Raw genomic sequence first — 20,831 nt, 5'->3', positions numbered from 1 at the left:
TATTAAAAGTTTATCTTCAGAAATTCAACTTCTAAAAACAGAAAGACTTTACTTCACCTGCAACAACAAATTGTGAAACTGAATCACACAACATTCTGAAAATCTTGTAATCTATTTTCATATTCACTTTATAACTTGGAACTTGTTTCAAACTGATTTCATGTGTCACCCCTGGAGGAACTTTTGGGGGGGGGAGGTCTGTACTGGGCGGTACACCTCTACTCTGTTTATTTAAAAGTTGCGCCAGTTGAAACTCCTCTTCTGGAGGAAGTCTGAACTTTATCTACACTATTAATCTACTAATTTCTCAGAAGATGTCACTACCTGGAAATTTTTGAGTTTGTGAACTGTGTCATTTTTGATGTGTTTTTGTCTCGCTTGAAGTAAGAAGTGTGAACTTTCTCTTCTAGAGGACACTACTGAAGAATTACAATAGTGCAACCTAGTGCGAAATCAAAGAACTATTTTGTTGAAGAAATTTTTATTTCAAATGTTTGTTCCTTGCTAAATTTCTTTCTGTTATTGTTTAAGTTGGCTGTATACCCCTCTTTTTCCCCTTAGTTTGGATCTAGCCAATCCCGAATTTCTTTAATTAATTTTCCACCAATAATGTGTTTCTTCTTCCTCTATGTAGGGGTTTCTTTTCCCTAGCCAATAAAATTTTTGTGGGAGGGTGTTTTCTTTCCCCTAACGCCTAGAATCTTCCGTGAGAGGATATAAACTGCTGATTTTGGGGTCTCCGGGCCACTTCTGTTCCATCTTTCAGTGTATTAAGTACATAGCAGGAGGCGGGGAGCGCCTCTTTCCTCGGCGGCGGTCAACAATAAGGTAATGGCCGATTAATAAATTCTTTCTTTTCTTGCTCAGCAGTTTAACTTTCGGGGCGGGTTCTAAGCGTTCAACCATGTAACCTTTTCCTAAAATGTAAAAACAACTGGTATCTATTCTATTTTAAAACGACATATCGGGATAGAGAGTGCTTAACCCTCTCGAGCTCCCACTCACATCGTCTTAAGGTGAACTTATTTTCTCAACCAATTCTTCCGTAATGTAATGTAAATTGCTATTAAGTCACCTCTGTAGTATGGGATTAGCCCTTGTAATAACGGCCTAGTGCCAAAGTAGGTTTTAAAAAATCAAAGTGTATCAGGAGTGCGGTTAGCCTCCTCTCAAATTGTTATTTTAGAGGTCATGTAATCAACCTCCTTTTCATGTAATAGACCTCAGTAGGTTGGGTATTTTACCCCTGTGAATACGTCCTTAGAGGACAGCTTGAAGGTAGAGTTTGGTGTGGCCTTTGAGAGGCTTAAATTTTAAGAGCGGATCGCTCTTTTGAAAATGGAGTGTCATATGCCTCGTGGAGGCTTTTCTGTGTAATTCGGAGCCAGGGGCTCCTAGGGATGAATGGGGTTTTCTGCCCCTCTGTTAAAACTTGTGTTTGTGGTAAAACTGAGCTGATCGCTGAAGTCAGGGCGTGAAGCCCCAAAACCTGTAAATATTGTAACTCCCCTTGTTTTGCTACATTGTACCTGCCATGTCTGTTATTGCTTTGTTTTTGAAAAGAAAATATAACCTTGTTAAATTTTAAATTAATTTTACATGCACTATAATTTCGTAGCTTGAAACCCATTCACACCCGCACCTTCTTTTACGCATAACTACCGCTAAAACACGGTAACAATAATAATAATAATAATAAGATAATATACACCAAGAATGAAACAAACAACAAGAAAATTGGAAAACTCTCGGATATTATGCAAAAACAGAGTATAATATTTTACGATCATCTTCTCCTCAGAATGAACTCGAATAGATTAACTGAACAAATCTTTTGACTTCTTCCGTATCCGAAAAAAGAAACTGGTTTAAAGAACCTGAAAAAGACCTGGTAGAATTAAAAATTATAGAATATTCACTACTCGGTCGAACAGCTAAAGTAATAACTAATGAATAAAATATACGGTTCCAAGACAAATCAACATTAAAAGCCAAAACTATTATCTCGGAAGACGACAGGAAATGAAGATCAGAGAGAATGAAGAAATACTGAGCACTAAGAAAAGAACACACAGAGAAAGGATTGATTCAATACACCCCAAAGAGGGTGAGACGAAATAGCCATAAATTTCAAAGGATCCAATACTAGTGTCAAGCAAATTCTTCGATCATTAGGACATCATTGGAAAAACTAACACTAACAAGCGCATCCTAATGGAAAAAACATGACATGAAATACATAAGATATGTTTATTTGAAAAAACTACCCAGTACTACCCCAATACTGTGGTGTAATACAATCAACGGTCTCAAAGGTGGAAGAGGATTTCCATTTCCCAACGGTGGAGAGAACGGAAGACCTGAATGAAGCAAATCTTTCTGAGTCTGTACTCAGAGCGAGCAGCGGGCAGTCAGCGTCTGTTCACCTAGTTGGTGCGGCTGCAAACAAAGCTCTGGAACTAACCACTCCAGTTCTGACCACCCAGCAAGAACTGGACCCACAAGTGTCAACAAGCGTACAAATGGATCGTGAGAGGAATAACTTTTGATACTCCAGGCGGTAACCAATCCACCAGTGCTCAACGTAGGATCGCAACTGGACTATCGGATTCTGGGGAGTCCGGCCAATCATGAGAACAGAGGGAGTCGGCGACCTCTGGCAAACTTCCCACCTAGACAAAGATGCACATAGGGACATTGAATATCAACACATTAATCAGAGCAGGGAAATTACTAGACTTGGAAAAGATGTTAGACGAACAGAAGATTCAGAGATACTAGGAATCCAAGAGACGCGCATGACAGATGAGTAAGATAGACTTCGGCAACTAACAGGTTATTTAAGAGCAAAACAGAAAGAAAAGTAGGTAAAGGAACACCGCTCCTGGAAATGGCCTTCGCTGTCAACAAGAACATACTCTACTCAGTAACGGAAGACAAACCAGTAAACAACAGAATGATGATGATGAGGCTCAAATGTGCTAACAAGTACTATACAATAGTCAACATACACGCACCAGTAAACGAAGATAACAAGAGAGACAAAGAAGGAGCCGAATGGTAATGGGACCAACTTGAGAAAACAATAAGAAAAAATCCTAAAGATGTTAAAATTCTACTGGGCGACGTTAATACGCAATTAGGTAGAGAAAGAAGATTCAGAGGAACAACAGGACATTACCCTGGACATAAGTTCACTAACAAGACTGGTCAAAGACTGGTGGAGTTGTGTTATCAGCACAATATGAAGATAATGTCGACGCACTTCAAGAAGAATATCAGGAAAACTAAGACCTGGCGATCACCAGTAACGTCCTTAGGAGAATACCAGATTGATCCTGTAGCAATAACACACCACACAGAAATTATGAAAGTTCAAGTGAGAAAGGGGGCATACATCGACTCTGATCACTATCTCACGAAAATAATTGGTGATGATGGTGACGATGCTTGTTGTTTAAAAGGGCCTAACATCTAGGCCATCAGCCCCTAGTGATATGAAATGAGACGAAATGTTATGACAATTTAAAAATCCATAATCCTCCACTGAAAAGAATTCGAAAACATGAGGACCAAGAATGAAGGAATGGATATGAAGTTAAAACTATCAGTGGATCTGACCGGCTATGCCCCACATTCCCAGAAACTAGCATTAAACAATAGTATTACTGACCAAGGGACTGCTTCTAAAGCACAATACTGAATCGATGATGCTTGTAGACGAAACGCGTCCAAATTCCAGTTCATCGGCCCCCCATACTGGTACTTATCGCTAGGAAAATGGAACCATGCTATTTGTCATGCTGCGGTACTAATCAAAAGTAGGATAAACTCGTGGTATTCCACACATTATGGTACTGCTCACAGGTAAATGACATTCACACATGTAACAGACTTATGGCGTTTCGCACACTGCAGTGTTATTTACAGGCAAGGCAAATCTATGACGTTCCTCAGATAAGTGGACTAACCACAGGGACTCACACTATCCCATGGTATTCCTCACATAGTGGGTACTAAGCATAGGCAGGCAGAACCGTGGTACCGGGCGAGTTGGTCGTGTGGTTAGGGGCACGAGGCTGTGAGCTTGCATTATAAACATTAAAATAAGAAATAATAATTTACACCACCTTTCCAATACTTACCTTTCCTTATATTTAGGATATAAACTTAACAACTGATGTTGTTAGTTGGGACATGTTTCCCTTAAATGTCGTAAGTATCATCAGCCAAAATAAATCTTAGCCTAAAGTTAGGTCAGGGTCCCGAACCTAGTGGCATTAAAGTATTTGGTATCCTGAGATTCAAATTTACATTATAGAAAATCAATAGTCTAAAAACTAGTGTGATACCTTCTAACAATGTTCGACATGGCTAAGAGAAAAAACACACGATCATGTTGACAGAGGTTAAAACATCAAAGTACAACATACAGCTGGTAGTGGACTAATCAAAATCATATATCATATTGCTATCAGTCATTCAATAAGAATGTTTATACATAAAAAACTTTTTTTTTTAATGTTCAATGGAATGAAGAAGGTACTTAGAATACATACTGGTTAAATCTCATTATTTTCATAGACACGAGTCGGGTATGAGAAATCACTTATTGTACTTGACTATGGAGTAGTAACACTTCACCAAAATTGATCACACCTGAAGCTGCATATGTTGTTTTTGTTGTTGTTGTTGAGTCATCAGTCAATAGGCTGGTCTGATGCAGCACTCCATGCCACCCTATCCAGTGTTAACTTTTCATTTCTATGTAACTATTGCACCCTACACCTGTTCTAATCCGCTTGTCATATACCTTGGTCTACCCCTACCGTTCTTACCACCTGCACTTCCTTCAAAAACCAACTGAACAAGTCCTGGGTGTCTTAAGATGTGTCCTATCATTCTAATCTCTTCATCTTGTCAAATTTAGCCAAATCTCCTCTAGCCAATTCGATTCAGTATCTCTTCATTCGTAATTCAATCTATCCACCTCACCTTCAGCATTCTTCTGTAACACCACATTTCAAAAGCTTCTATTCTTTCTGAGCTAGTTATCGTCCATGTTTCACTTCCATACAATGCCACGCTCCACACAAAAGGCTTCAAAAACATCTTTCTAATTCCTATATCTATGTTTGAAGGGAGCAAATTTCTTTTCTTAAGAAAGTTCTTCCTTGCTTGTGCTAATCTGCATTTTATGTCCTCCTTACTTATGCCATCGTTAGTTATTTTATTACCCAAGTAACAATATTCATCTACTTCCTTTAAGACTTCATTTCCTAATTTAATATTTCTTGCATCACCTGCCTTCGTTCGACTGCTCTCCATTACTTTTGTTATGGAATTATTTATTTTCATCTTGTACTCCTCACCCAAGACTTCGGCTATACCATTCAGCAGCTTCTCAAGATCTTCCGCAATCTCAGATAAAATTACAATATCATCGGCAAATCTCAAGGTTTTGATTTCCCCTCCTTGGATTGTGATTCCCTTTCCAAATTCGTCTTTGATTTCCTTTACTACCTGTTCTATGTAAACATTGAAATGGAGGGGGACAAACTGCAGCCTTACCTCACTCCTTTCTGGATTGCTGCTGCTTCTTCAAAACCCTCGATTCTTATCACTGCAGACTGATTTTTATACAGATTGTAGATAATTCTTCATTCTCGGTATTTGATCCCAATCACCTTCAGAATCTTAAATAGCTTGGTCCAATCAACATTATCGAATGCCTTTTCTAGATCTACAAATGCCATGTACGTGGGCTTGTCCTTGATTCGATCCTCTAAGATCAGTTGTAAAGTCAGGATTGCTTCACGTGTTCCAACATTTCTTCTGAAGCCAAATTGATCTTCTTCCAACTCAGCTTCAATTTGTTTTTCCATTCTTCTGTAAATAATGTGTGTTAAAATTTTGCAGGCATGAGATACTAAACTAATGGTGCAGTAGTTTTCACACCTGTCAGTACCGGCTTTCTTGGGAATAGGTATAACAACATTCTGCTGAAAATCGGATGGGACTTCTCCTGTCTCATACATCTTACACACTAACTGGAATAACCTTGCCATGCAGGTTTCTCCTAAGGCAGTCAGTAATCCAGAGAGAATGCCATCAATTTCAGGTGCCTTGTTCCAATTTAGGTCGCTCTTAATATTTATACACCTAGATTTCCTTTCTCCAAAGGTTTTCTTGATTTTCCTGTATGCAGCATCTACCATTCGTAGGACCATACAACCTTCGACATCCTTGCACTTCTCCTTCAGCCAGTCTTCCTTAGCTACCTTGCACTTTCTATCCACTTCATTCTTTAATCACCTGTATTCTTTTCTGTCCTCTTTATTTCTAGCATTCTTGTATTTTCTTCGTTCATCAATCAGGTCTAGTATCTCCTGAGTTATCCACTGATTACTAGTTGATCTTTTCTTCCTTCCTTCCTAACATTTCTTCGGCAGCCCTACTGACTTCATTTTTCATGAATATCCACTCTTCCTCTATTGTGTTTCCTTCAACCTTTTCATTTAGTCCTTGTGCAACATGCTCCTTGAAACAATCCCTCACACTCTTTTCTTTCAACTTGTCTAGATCCCATCTTTTTGCATTCTTTCCTTTCTTCAATTTCTTCAGCTTCAGATGGCATTTCATGACCAACAAGTTGTGGTCAGAGTCTAAGTCTGCTCCGGGGAAAGTTTTGCAATCTAACACCTGGTTTCTGAATCTCTGCCTAATCATAATGAAATCTATTTGATACCTTCCAGTGTCTCCAGGTCTCGTCCACTTATAAAGCCGTCGTTTGTGGTGTTTGAACCAAGTATTGGCAAGGGCTAAATTATGACTAGTGCAGAATTCAACCAGCCGACTTCCTCTTTCGTTCCTTTGTCCCAATCTAAATTTTCCTACTGTATTACCTTCTCTTCCTTGGACTACCACTGTATTCCAGTCTCCCATCACAATAAGGTTCTCGTCACCTTTTACATATTGTATTAAATCTTCTATCTTTTCACATATTCTTTCGATTTCCTAATCATCCACTGAGCTAGTAGGCATATAGACCTGCACTATTGTGGTGGGCATTGGTTTGGTGTCTATCTTGACGACAATAATTCTTTCACTATGCGGGTCATAGTAGCTTATCCGCTGCCCTATTTTCTTATTCATTATTAAACCAACTCCTGCATTTCCCCCGTTTGATTTTGTATTGATAATTTGGTAGTCGCGACCAAAAATCCTGTTCTTCCTGCCAACGTACTTCACTTATACCAACTACATCTAACTTTAGTCTATCCATCTCCCTTTTCAGATACTCTAATCTGCCACAACGATTCAAACTTCTAACATTCCATACTCCGACTCGCAGAATGCCAGTATCAATCTTCCTGATGATCGCCCCCTCTCGTGTAGTCCCCACCCGGAGATCCGAATGGGGGATTAGTTTACCTCCGGAATATTTTACCCGGGAGGAAGCCATCATCAGTACATCATTCATACAGCTGCATGTCCTCGGGAGTTAGTTACGGCTGCAGTTTCCCGTTGCTTTCAGAAATGTAGCAGTATCAACACAGCTAAGCCAGGTTGAGTATTATTACAAGGCCATATCAGTCAATCATCCAGACTGCCGCCCTTGCAACTTCCGAAAGGCTGCTACCTCCCTTTTCGATGAACCATTCGTTAGTCTGGTCTCTCAACAGATACCCATCCAATATGGTTGCACCTGCGGCTCGGCTATCTGCTTCAATGGGACAAGCAAGCCTCTCCACCACGGTAAGGTCACATGGTTCGCAGGGGAGGGAAGCTGCATATATGTAGAGGCAAATATCCAGTTCCTTTAAAATAATGGTTAGAGCGGAAAACAGGTGTCCTCATTTCTACTGAGAGTTGAAAGTCATAGATGGAGAAAATGAGACGCAAGAGCGTGAATTGAAGTCTGAAAAAATGGAAAAGAGAAAAAAAAAAAGACATGCACTCAGTACCTTGAAAATAGAGTGTCCAAAAATGAGTCTACGACCGCTTACCTCTTATGATGGAAGAGCGATGACTGGTCACCTTAGCAGCTCGAGGAGGTATGGCAATCGTCTGCCCATTGCTGCGTGTGTTGTATCAGTGTGCTAGCTTGGGCGGAGAGCAAGTCGAGAAGGGAGGGGTAGGAGCAACAACGAGTGCGCTAGAAGTTGGCGGCGGAGTTATGGCATGAGGAGCGGATGAGGTGGAATCTGTTAATGTGACCAGACCAGAGGGATATTTGACGGTTTATAATTGAAGATTTTTGTGAAATTATGAAGATTTATATCAAAATTAGTAAGTAACTTTGGAACTTGTTCAATGATCAGGCTATTGTTCTCAGAGATATCATTCAAATTATTATTATTATTATTATTATTATTATTATTATTATTATTAAAATGTTGATCCAAAAAATGTAATTTCAAATCCGGTAATTAAGCTGCTTTTATTTACATATTTAATAATGTGAAGGTCCTGACCAATTGATCAGGATTTGAAACTACTTTTTTTGGATCAACAATTTAACAATAACAATTTGAATAATGTCTCTGAGAACAATAGCCCGATAATTGAACAAGTCCCCAAGTTACTCACTAATTTTGATATAAATCATAATAATCTCCAATTATAAACCTTCAAATATCCCTCCGGTCGCAATTACAGATTCCACCTTACCCCCTCCTCATGCCATAACTCCGCCCCCAACTTCTAGCGCTCTCATTGTTGCTCCTAGCCTTCCCTTCTCGACTTGCTCTCCGCCCAAGCTAGCACACCGATACACACAACAGGCAGACGATTAACATACCTCCTCGAGCTGCTATGGTAACCAGTCACGGCTCTTCAATCGTAAGAAGTGGTCATAGACTCTCATTTTTGGACACACTATTTTCAAGGTACTGAGAACATCTCTTTTTTTCTCTTTTCCATTTTTCAGACTTCAATTCACGCTCATTGGGTCTTATTTTCTCCATCTATGACTTTGAACTCCTAGTAGAAATGAGGACACCTGTTTTCCGCTCTATACATTATTTTAAAGGAACTGAATATTTGCCTCTACATATACGCAGCTTCAGGTGTGATCAATTCTGGTGAAGTATTACTACTCTATAGTCAACTACAATAAGTGATTTCTCATACCTGACTCTCGTGTCTATGAAAAGAATGAGATTTATCCAGTATCTATTCTAAATACCTTCTTCAATCCATTGAACATGTATAAACATTCTTATTGATTGACTGATAGCAATATGATATCCTACGATTTTAATTAGTCCACTACCAACTGTATATTGTAGTTTTGATATTTTAACATCTATCAACATGATTGTGTGTTTTTTCTCTTAGCCATGTAGAACATCGTTAGAAGTTTTCAAACGAGTTTTAAGACTATTGATTTTCGATAATGTAAATGCAAATCGTAGGGTACCACATACTTTAATGCCACTAGGATCGGGGCCCTGACCTAACTTTTAGGCTAAGATTTATTTTGGCTGATGATAATTACGACAGTTAAGTGAAACATGTCCCAACAACAACACCAGTTGTTATGTTTATATCCTAAATATAAGGAAAGATAACTATTGGAAAGGTGGTGTAAATTATTATGTCTTATTTTAATGTTTATAATCTGATGTCCAATACGGTCTACAATGAGATTTATTACTTGCAATGTGAGCTTGCATCCGGGAGATAGTGGGTTCGAATCCCACTGTCGGCAGCCTCGAAGATGCTTTTCCATGGTTTCCCATTTTCATAAAAGGCAAATGCTGGGGCTGTACCTTAATTAACGCCATGGTCACTTCCTTCCAACTTCTAGGCCTTTCCTATCCCATTGTCGCCATAAGACCTATCTGTGTCGATGCGACGTAAAGCCACTAAAAACACACACACACAAAAAAATTAATGTGTCGCCCACAGAGGGGTATGAATCACAGGTACTGTAAAATGCAAACTGAGCCACACACTGTCACTACAAATCACAAACCAATATTGTACCTAACATAGTGGTATTACGCACAAGTAAGTGACCCATGGTGTTCCCTCTGTGACGGTACTAATTACAAGTAGTCTCATGGTTTTAATTTGATCATCCTTTGGTCGCCACTTTTAGTCGTCTCTTGTGACAGGCAGGGAATACCATGGGTGTATTCTTCGTTTGTGTACCCCACCTACAGGAGGTTGTGTTTTTGGTCCGTGAGAGGTATATTTCCCTCAAGTCCGTCGGCAAGTCGGTTAGAACCCCCCTATCCGCCACCTGAGACACGCCACGTGGGAGTATCACCCCTCCCCCTGCTACGCCAGCGTAGTAGGTTCGTGGCGCGAGAGTCACAATCAAACTGACACCAAAGAGAATAAAGAAGAAGACTCCACGGATACCAAAGTTCAATATGACAAAACTACAATCATCAGGAATGAAAGAGGAATGGGAAGAGGAGACAGCAACGACCTGGGGAGAATTCAAAAAGAAGATAATTAAGAAAGCTAAAGAGAAAATTCCTCCGACCCATGGTCGAATGACAATGTGAAGCAGCAATCAAGAATAGAAAAGCAGCATACAACAATTGGAACAGCAACAAAACGGAAACCAAATTATCAATATACTTAGAGACAAGGAAGCAAATGACAAGAGATATCAGAAAGGTCAAAAGAGAATATCTAAAGGATCAGTGGAGAGGGGCAGAAGAGAACTTTTGTAACCACAATAAGAGAGAGTTCTACAAGACGTTCAGAGTTGGCCGTGCAGTTAGAGTCATGCAGCTGTGAACTTGCATCCAGGAGATAGTGGGTTCAAATCCCACTGTCGACAGCCCTGAAGATGGTTTACCATGGTTTCCCATTTTCACACCAGGCTAGTGCTGAGGCTGTACCTTAATTTAGGCCACAGCCGCTTCCTTCCCACCACTCCCAGGCCTTCTCTATCCCATTGTTGCCATACAAATTACCTGTGTTTGTGCGATGTAAAGCAAACAGAAACAAGATGTTCAAATGCAGAATCACAGGATATCAACCACAAAACCTTTGCTTCAGAAAAGAGAATGGAGAATTGGCACTGAAAAACAAAGAAATCTGCAAAACACTAGCAAAACATTTTGAAGAACTCCTGAATTGTCCCAAACCCACAGAGATATTCCCAAGGATACAACAGATCAACAGAGATGAGAAGACAGAAGCACCAGATGAACTAGAGATCGAGGAACAAATCATGAAAATGAAGAACGGTAGAGCTGCAGGAAAGATGGAATTGTAGCCGAACTATTAACGGAATTTGGACCAAAAACAATCAGTGAAATCATGAAGATAATACAAGATATTTGGGAAAATGAAACACTGCCTGAAGACTGGGCGAGTGCAGTCCTACACCCACTTTATAAGAAAGGAGACAGAATGAATGTAGATAACTACAGAGGAGTATCACTATTACCATCTGCACACAAGATTCTATCACACTGCCTGCTAGATAGAGTACAGTTGCAACTGGAACACACGATAGGAGAATACCAAGCAGGTTTCAGACCTGGAAGATCTTGTGCTGAACAGATACTCAATCTGAAAACAATTCTGAGATATCATGCAATGAGAAGCAAAGAGATCGTTTGTACTTTCGTAGACTTCAAGATGGCTTACGATTCTACAGACAGACAATCGCTGATACAAGAACTACAGGAGAGAGGCCTTGACAAGAAGATGAAAAACCTCATCAGACAGACACTAACATACACAAAATCCAAAATCAAATTCATGGGGGAACTATTGCATTCATTTGGAATCATAACAGGAGTAAGACAAGGCGATGGTCTAACCCTATAATACTGGACAAAGTTATCAGCAAATAGAAAAAGGAACTGAAGGCACAGGAACTTCATAGATATTAGTTGTCTAGCATTTGCCCATGATTTAGCAATACTTGCAGATACCATAGAAACAGCAACAAAACAAATAAAAATTCTGAAAGAGATGGCTGGGAAAGCATGACTACAGATTTCCTTCGAGAAAACACAATATCTGTCGAACCTGAAAGATGCACCGGAGTAAATTACTACAAAATACAGGAATATCAAGAGGGTTCACACATTAATGTACCTCGGGGAGATGATACAGGCCAATGGGATGGAGAAATCGGCTTACGAGTAGAGAAGACAAAAGATGACCAGAGCATTCTGGAAGACTGGGAACATCTACAATAAATCATGTCTATCACGTGACACCAAGATGAAACATTATAACATTGTCATCAAACCTGAAACCCCGTATGCATCTGAAACATTGGTCTTGAATCGAAAAGCTGAACTAGAAAACATCAAGAAACTAGAGAGAAGAACTGTCAGAAAAATTCTAAGACCCAAAAAGACACAAGGATAATGGTTGCAAAGTAGACAAGAGACTGAGCTGATATCCAACATAGTATACAACATCATGAAACGTCAACTGAAATTCTATGGTCACATAAAGAGGATGCCAGACAGCCAACTGACTAAACAGACCTTGGAATACACCGAAAGCATAGAGAACATGAAGTGGATCACCGCCGTTAAAGAAGACTTGAAGGATGCTGGCATCATAGACTCTGACATACACTACAGATAGGTATTAAGGCAAAAAGTACATCAGTGGAAAGTGGGCCGGGAGGTCAAGAAATTGAAGACTGGAACAACTTGGTCTGAAAAAAGGAAGAAAGCACACAGTGAGAAGATAAGAAGTGTGGTGCCTTCGGAAATCTCACATCAAGTAGATGCTTTGCGTGGTCCATCAGTGGCCCATACGAATAAATGAAATGAAATAATAATAATAATAATAATAATAATAATAATAATAATAATTGTTCCGGGAGGTACACCTCTACACCGCGCGTTCAAAATGAGCGGCTAAAGGAACTCCTCTATCTAACAAATGTGAAACCAATAATACAAGTTAGAACTTTACTCTGAAGATGTCACCACTAAAATCTGATATAATTTTGTTATTGTGAAGTTTCCTGTACTGTGTGAATTTCTACTTGTTTTGTTTGCCCTTCATCAAGAAGTTTGGACATTCTTCCATAGATGTCACTGCTAAACAACTATGATCATGCACCCTGGAGCGAAGTGAAAGAACTTTTGATTTAAAGAAATTTTGTATTCATAAGTTTTTTTTACTAATTGATGTTCATTTATTTTTGGGTCGGCAATATTTATCCTTTCTTTCCGCCAGTTTTGAATCCAGCCAATCCCTAATTTCTGTAATTAATTTTCTACCAATCACAGTCTCCTTCGATTTTGAGTGTAACTTTTAAATTAACCAATAAAACGAGAGGGTGTGGCTAGTTTAATCTTGAATGGTCTTGAACATTCCCCGAGGGTTTATAAACTGTGGATTTTCACGTCTCTTGGCCAATTGATAGTCATCTTACTGAGTGTGTGTGTCAAGCAAGAGGCGGAAGGCCTCTTCGTCAGCTGCTAGAGCTTCTATAAGGTAATGGCCACATAACATCTTTCTTTCTTTCTTTCTTGCTAGCTCCGCAGTTTAACCCGAGGGAAAGGTCCGAATCATCACCTATGTAACCTACTTTTCTGAAAATGTAACTTCTTCCGGCTTATGTAATAACTTCATAAAATCTTTAACTGTAAATCGGGGATAGAGAGTGCTGTACCCTCTCGAGCTCCCCTTCATCTTGGTTTGAGGTGCCACGTTTTGTTTCTGCAATGTATTAAAGTGATATCCTTGCGTGCTACCTCAGTAGTTTGGGAATAGCCCCTGTTTCATCGGCCTAGGGCCCTTTAGGTTTTAAGAATTCATATCTAGGAGTGCAAGTACACGCCTCCATTCAATTTGTGTTTTGGGCCATTTACTTAACCTGTTCTTTTCCGCAACGACCCAATAGGTTGGGTACTAGATACCCCTGTTTCAAATTTTGTGCCTTGATGGTGAGTGATTGCAATTTTCTCATATTGCCTTGAATAGGCTTGGAAAACTGAGAGCACATCAGCTCTCTTCAAGTGTTGTAAAAGTGCCTCTGGGAGGCTTGATATTGTAAGTTGGGAGCAAGTGCTCAATATACTGAGGGATTTCTGGCCTTGAGTAAATTTGTGCCCTTTTGCAAATCTGAGCTAGGAGCTCAAGAATTGTAAAGTGAGGGGCTTGAAGCCCAGATTTTTAAACTGTCACTAAATTTTGAATTTTCTTGTCTTGTCTCAACTTTGTCATTGTACCTGACGTTTCACTGTTATGAAAATTAGCTAAGGTTGAATTTAAGAAAATATAACCTTCAGTTTAAGTTTTAAATTCTTTTCTTGATATTGTTGTTAGACCCATTCACCCCGGCACCTTCTTTCACCTCTGCGGTCCACGGTAAACACCAGAACAACAACAACAATAATAATAAAACAATGCATCCCTGATAATTCACTGTAATTAATGCACGCACGTCTGCGAATTATTAAAAACCACGAATTATCTGCTGTCATTTTTAAGCTTGGTAAAAACAAAACCATAGGTTAAAATAATGAAATGTATTTTATGAACAAGCAGAAAATAATTTTAACACTTCACAAATTATTGTAAGACACACTAGACAAAAATTACAAAATGCCATTTGGATTATGCCAACATTCGTATCTAAAGAATAAATCGGTCATCACTTTTTGTTTCTTACAAGGGAAGCACCCCAGCTCGAACAGCTAAATCTGACTGGAAATGCGCTTAACATACGAAGATATGTCTGTTCTACCACCCATCAAGGGTATTTATCTGTAAAACCCCACATTAGTGTACAATCAATGTTTGGAAGTTACGGCATACAAAGATTGCAGAAACACAACTCGCAGTAGAAACCACCGTGCAACAGGCACTTCGGACCATTATAGTAACAAGAAACAGATGTGGTGCAGTATCATCTGGCAAAAGGTTGAGCGCGTGCTTGCAACAAGAACTCTTAAAACATGCAGTACCGTATTGACACAGTCATCTTTCCCACAATGGAAGATACTGTGTTGTCCTTTATTTGACGTTGAAGTGTATCTGGAGTTTCAATGACGTGATTAAAACACAGCGGAATGGAACAGTATGCACACTTAACGAGGGCAACATGTAGACATACATTATTTACAATGTTCCCGCTTTGCAATAGTTCAAACTCAAATGCCGAGGTGAACACATTATCAGACGAAGTGACAGGAACATCCACATCATAACCTGCCCTTTGCCAAGCGGATGTTCATATACTGTATAAGTCTGCAACTCGGTGCAGATAGTTTGTAGATGACGGAGTGAAGACGGATGATGAAGTATCGATCATGTAACGTGGCCTGCGTGGTATCTATTTGCAAAGTACAAAATCAACAGGACGTCTGACATAGAGCTTGTAATGTCTAAAAAATATATACATCCAGAGGATGACAGTATTTTGTTGTATTTGGTGGCAATATCTTTAATGTAATATCTTTGTTTGGAAAACATTCTTCAATGACTCTCTAGTCTTTGTGTTCTGACCAGGAATAAAGTAATAGACCTCTCTCACCAACATGTTCAGCGAGGACTGAATTAAAGAAGCTCTTCATTTGTGCTTTAGTCATTTTTCCAATTTTACTCGCTTACACATGGCTGTTTCGTGGACACATTGCTGTCAGTTTCTTTGCAACCAGCGGTCCAAACATTTCATCCTTTTCCTGCAGACAAATGTAAAGTTTGTTCGCTAATTTGCCATTCATGGACACAACCACGTCAATTGTGTAACTATGCGTAGAACTGTGCACAGACTGTACCAGACCAACTGTTGACTTTCCCCTCTGTTTGAAAGTGTTGCAGAAGATGTTAGTTCATAAAAAATTGGCTCTGATCACTATTCCATACGCATTCCTTCATTATATTCCCGTCTTGAATAAACATGTTCACATCTGCCACAAATGCCACATACTCTTCTTCAATCCATTTGCGAGCCATGAACATAGTGATATGTCTGGACGAAATATTATATTCGTCTTTGAAGGCCCTGACAAAATGCAACGAAGCTTTAAAATTGTCCAGAGAAACTGCTCTAGCGGCCTCCAGAGCCTACGCTTGAATGTGCCAGTAGTGGACCACTGATCAATTATCTCCAGCTCTGTCAAATTGTGCTTTTAATGACTCATTTAAAACCTTCAATTTTAATGTTTTGATTCCCTTGAACAGACCTGGGTCTTGCCTTTTGTGTGTCACATAATCTAAAATTACCTTGCAGATGGATTTCGACCTAATGCAGCAATAACGCTTCATTAGTTTCTGATAAGAATTGTAACCGCGATTATAATAATCCTCATAAATGTTGTCCAAGGTTCGGTCATCAATACTTCGTAGCACACTTGTTCGTGCATGTTTTGGGGGTGAAGGAGCGAAATCACTGTCACGTGTAGTTCCTTCTGTTGCTGGATTCTCGGTACAGTTGGAACCCTCATACTTGTGTGATGTTTCTTCTACGCTGTCCGCCTCACAGTCACCATTACTCTCCAATGTGTCGGTATGTACTTCTGTTACAGATCCATTGTATTTCTGTGTTATGATATCATATAACATGCATGCAGATGGCCCATCCTCCACTCCACTTACATCTTCACTATCCAGTGTGTAGCGTCGGCGTACCTTTTCGCGCAGCAACTTCACATCATTCACAGGGTTGATTGGCTTCCACCTACTCATGTCGGACGTTTGTGTGTGCACTATACTACGACACACTGCAACTGACTAACAGGCATTGCGTGTACAGCTCCAATGCAGCAAGGCGTGTGCGCTGACTGTCAGATGGCGCTGGCGACCGAACACGTACTTTTACAGATGAAGGACCTTGACAGCTATTAACATAGGTACAACTGTATACTTTAAGTCCACTTTCTGTCGGTTTTAGCCGTTTGAGCTGGGATACTTCCCTCATTAGAGGATTGTTATTTTTTCTAATTTTGGATCATACATTTCTCAAGAAAACAATATCTGAAAATGAAAATTCATCTCTATTTTCTATGTAAGAGATAGGTGTGTCTATAGAGACACTAGCTTGGCAGTGGGAAACTTTTGGAGTTTCTGCTGCAACACTCCCGCACTCAATATCATCTGAATCTCCGTCTTCCTCACCAACCGTCAAATTCCGCACAATATCCTCCTCACTTTCATGTCTGATGCCATAATCGTCCTTATTCACGTCTAACCACTCAATAATGTCACTTTCTTCTGCATATTAGCATTTATCCAGGTTCTTCAGTAATGAAATCATCGTAGTGAGACTACGTTGCCCGTTCGAAATATAATTGTCACTGAAGCCGTATGAAAGGAACCCCGAAAGTCATGGAGGACAAGCTCCATTTAAGAATCTTGGCTGGTTTTGAACCTACATACAGAGTCAGTTGAATATAAATGACAGTGTTTCTCACAGCAATAAATGTTGTTGAAAAATATGAGGAAGAAAAGAAGGTTAACACTAAAAAGACACAAAAGACTAAACATTTTTTTCCGAAGATATTAACGAAGGTATGTTTCTTTTTTACTACTGTATGTACTGTACGAGGTGTGTTCAAAAAAAGACCGAACTGTGGCTAAAAAAACTTTATTATGTAGCTTACATCATTTCACAGACTGTCCCCTTCAAAATAGTCCCCTGCACTATCAACAGCGTGTTGCCAACATTTCTTCCACTTTTGGAATGCTTCCTGGAATGCACTTTCTTTGATGGCGCGAAGTTGCCTCGTCGCATTCTCCTTGATCTCTTCAATGTCTTGGAAACGATGTCCTTTCAAGGTGGTTTTCAATTTGGGGAATAAGAAAAAGTCTGCTGGAGCCAAGTCGGGAGAATAGAGCGGATGGGGCACAACAGGAACCGAGAGAGAGGCATGTGCTGGCGCATTGTCATGGTGCAACATCCAGGATTTGTTTTCCCACAGTTCAGGCCTCTTCCTGCGCACAGCATCTCTCAAATGCGTTGAAACATTCTGGTACAGTTCTTTGTTCACTGTCTGGCCTCGGGGTACAAACTCGTGATGGACAATGCCTTTCCAATCAAAAAACACAATGGACAATGCCTTTCCAATCAAAAAACACAATCAGCATCACCTTGATGTTTGAACGACTCATTCGTGCTTTTTTCGGTCGAGGAGAACCTTTCCCCACCCACTGTGATGATTGCCTTTTGGTTTCGACATCGTAACCGTACACCCACATCTCATCTCCAGTGTTTCCACAAACGTTTTCCCAACTTTGAAGCAGAACTTCACGCACACGCGTTGTTCCTCAAGCTGTTTCATTATAGAATTCGACGAACATGTGACACACGCAATCACTTAAGAGGCTCTAACTCAACTGATAATGCAGGCAATGGAATGCGGAAAGCAGCGGTCTGTTGTCAGAAGTTGCCGCTAGGCGCCGCCACAGTCACAACTCGCTCAATGTCGCGGTTTGCGCGCAATTTACAAAGTTCGGTCTTTTTTTGAACACACCTCGTATTCTCTCTTCATAAAAGTTACTTTAATAAGGGTCATAATTAAAGCAATGCCGTAAAATACAAGTTTGTTAGTATATTTCTAAATACTGTACAGTAGAACCTTGAATATACATTCCCGGAAACGACGTATTCCCGCATTATTCATTCAAATTACATGGTACCGTGGGAATCCTAATTAAATCACGTTTTTAAAAATCCTGCATTATCCGTTCCTCAAAAAAAAAACCTATTTCCCGGATCAACCGCCCTGAAATTTCAGTCCCATCAACACTAAATCCTCGATCACACGTTTTTCAAGAAACTGTATCTCACAAAAGGACGGTTACAGCATACTTATGGATCTTGGTGCAAACGTCCCATCATTGTGATAGAAAAGGAAGTACTGTACTGGAACAGTGACTGGCGGTGAACTTGCATAAGGGACCATCTTAGCACCACATTTGGGTGGTGGTTTAGTTTAAAGAATCCTTGGAAATCACAAAGCAGTGAGTGGCCACAACAACTGGAAGGAGACAGAGCCCATTTTGACAGCTCCACCTGAATACAGAATGAGTTTCGTCAAATCTTCGTACTTGCAAAACGTCTACATGATGTCCAGTGTTAGATTTTTAAAAACTTTCTTTCGTTTGTCTGGCTGAACAGGTTTTTATTACTTCCCTCAGGGCATTGTATGGTCACTGGGCTTTCAGGAAGGAATCGAAACTGCTCCTTCTTAACACAAATTTAGTTAGATTTTTTTTAAACTTTCTTTCGTTTGTATGGCTGAACAGGTTTTTAGTACTTCCCTCAGGGCATTGTATAGTCACTGGGCTTTCAGGAAGGAATCGAAACTGCTCCTTCTTAACACAAATTTAGTGTTTTAATATTATTATGTTATCGAGAACAGAACAGATGTTGCACCTTACACACACAAAGCCATGGGAGATTTTGGGATTGCCTATTACTGTTTTGATGCCAATAAAAGACTAGTAATTTCGTGTTTTTGTGTTATACAAACCGCAGTTATTTTATTTGCACAAGTTACATTCAAAAAGTTTGTACATTTCGCACTCGTATCGACTTGTACAGCGAGCACACTTTCCAGCTGAGCTCAAGGTTACGAATAACCATAATTACTGAAGTTCTGATCATATTTTTTTCCCTTTCCAACTTCATTGTGATTAGTGACGGGTAGAATTGAATATAATGCATTCGAGAATTTTTGAGAATCGATACTTACAACCGAAACCATATTCTGGAGTTCAACATAACCTTGATAAGTCGACGTAGGGCTAATTTATGTGGTATAAGATTTTCATCAACTGACTACGAACTGTATACCGGTAACCAAATTAAAAGGGTAGATCTAAAAAAGGTATTTCACCACCATGTTGGGTGCTTTTGTATCTAATGTGCTTCATTTTAATAGTTTAGAGACCGAGCTCGATAGCTGCAGTCGCTTAAGTGCGGCCAGTATCCAGTATTCGGGAGATAGTAGGTTCGAATCCCACTGTCGGCAGCCCTGAAAATGGTTTTCCGTGGTTTCCCATTTTCACACCAGGCAAATGCTGGGGCTGTACCTTAATTAAGGCCACGGCCGCTTCCTTCCCACTCCTAGCCCTTTCCTGTCCCATCGTCGCCATAAGACCTATCTGTGTCGGTGCGACGTAAAACAACTAGCAAAAAAAAAAAAAAAAAGAGTTTAGAGAAATAAAAACTACTTGTGGTTGATTGCTGGGCTTGGTGTTACCAGTGTTAGATTTTTCGAAGAGTTTGGTTGATCAAAGTTGCTGAACTGAAAGAAGTTTACATGGGAAACTGACGAAGTTTCCATGGTAAAACTGAACGCAAAATTTGGAGATTTTTAAGTTGCATACTGGTAATTAACGTCTGAAGCCAGCCTCACGATCTAACTTGCCAATTTCTCACCCGGAGGGCCCGGGTTCGATTCCCGGCCAGTTCACGCATCTTTACCTGTATATGAGGGCTGGTTCTAGGTCCACTCATTCTACAATTACCATAATTGAGGAACTATCGAATGGTAAAACGGTGACCTCGGTCTAGAGAGCCAGGAATAATGGCCGAGAGGATTTGTCACATTGACCGTGTGTCACCTCGTAATCCGCAGGTTTTCGGGATGAGCAGTGGTCGCTTGGTAGGTGGAAGGTCCATTAGGACTGTAGTTTGGTTTGGTTTAGGAGTGTTTGTAAGATGGATTTTCTGTTTTTCTGTGTTGTACACTTTTTTTTTCCGTGGTCGCGCCAAAAACGGTGAATTGAGGTTCCACTGTATTCAGTATAAACCGGTATATACATATGACTCAATTATGCGCTACATATGCTCAAAAATGGTATTCTCCATATCCACAAAATTTTGATAACTCGAAATAAAATTTACCTCCTGAGGTGATTTGAGATAT

General features: G+C 39.9%; 1 protein-coding gene across 7 annotated transcripts in view; it reads right to left on the bottom strand.

The window, feature by feature from the left end:
• Positions 1-20,831, bottom strand: part of enc (encore) — a 1,357,661-nt gene that overhangs the window by 373,243 nt on the left and 963,587 nt on the right. The gene's annotated exons all lie outside the window — the stretch shown is intronic.

This window comes from Anabrus simplex, chromosome 5 (assembly GCF_040414725.1).
Source record: "Anabrus simplex isolate iqAnaSimp1 chromosome 5, ASM4041472v1, whole genome shotgun sequence".
Taxonomy (NCBI): Eukaryota; Metazoa; Arthropoda; class Insecta; order Orthoptera; family Tettigoniidae; genus Anabrus; species Anabrus simplex.
The sequence above is the reverse complement of the archived record's forward strand: the minus strand, read 5'-3'. Positions and strand labels throughout refer to the sequence as shown.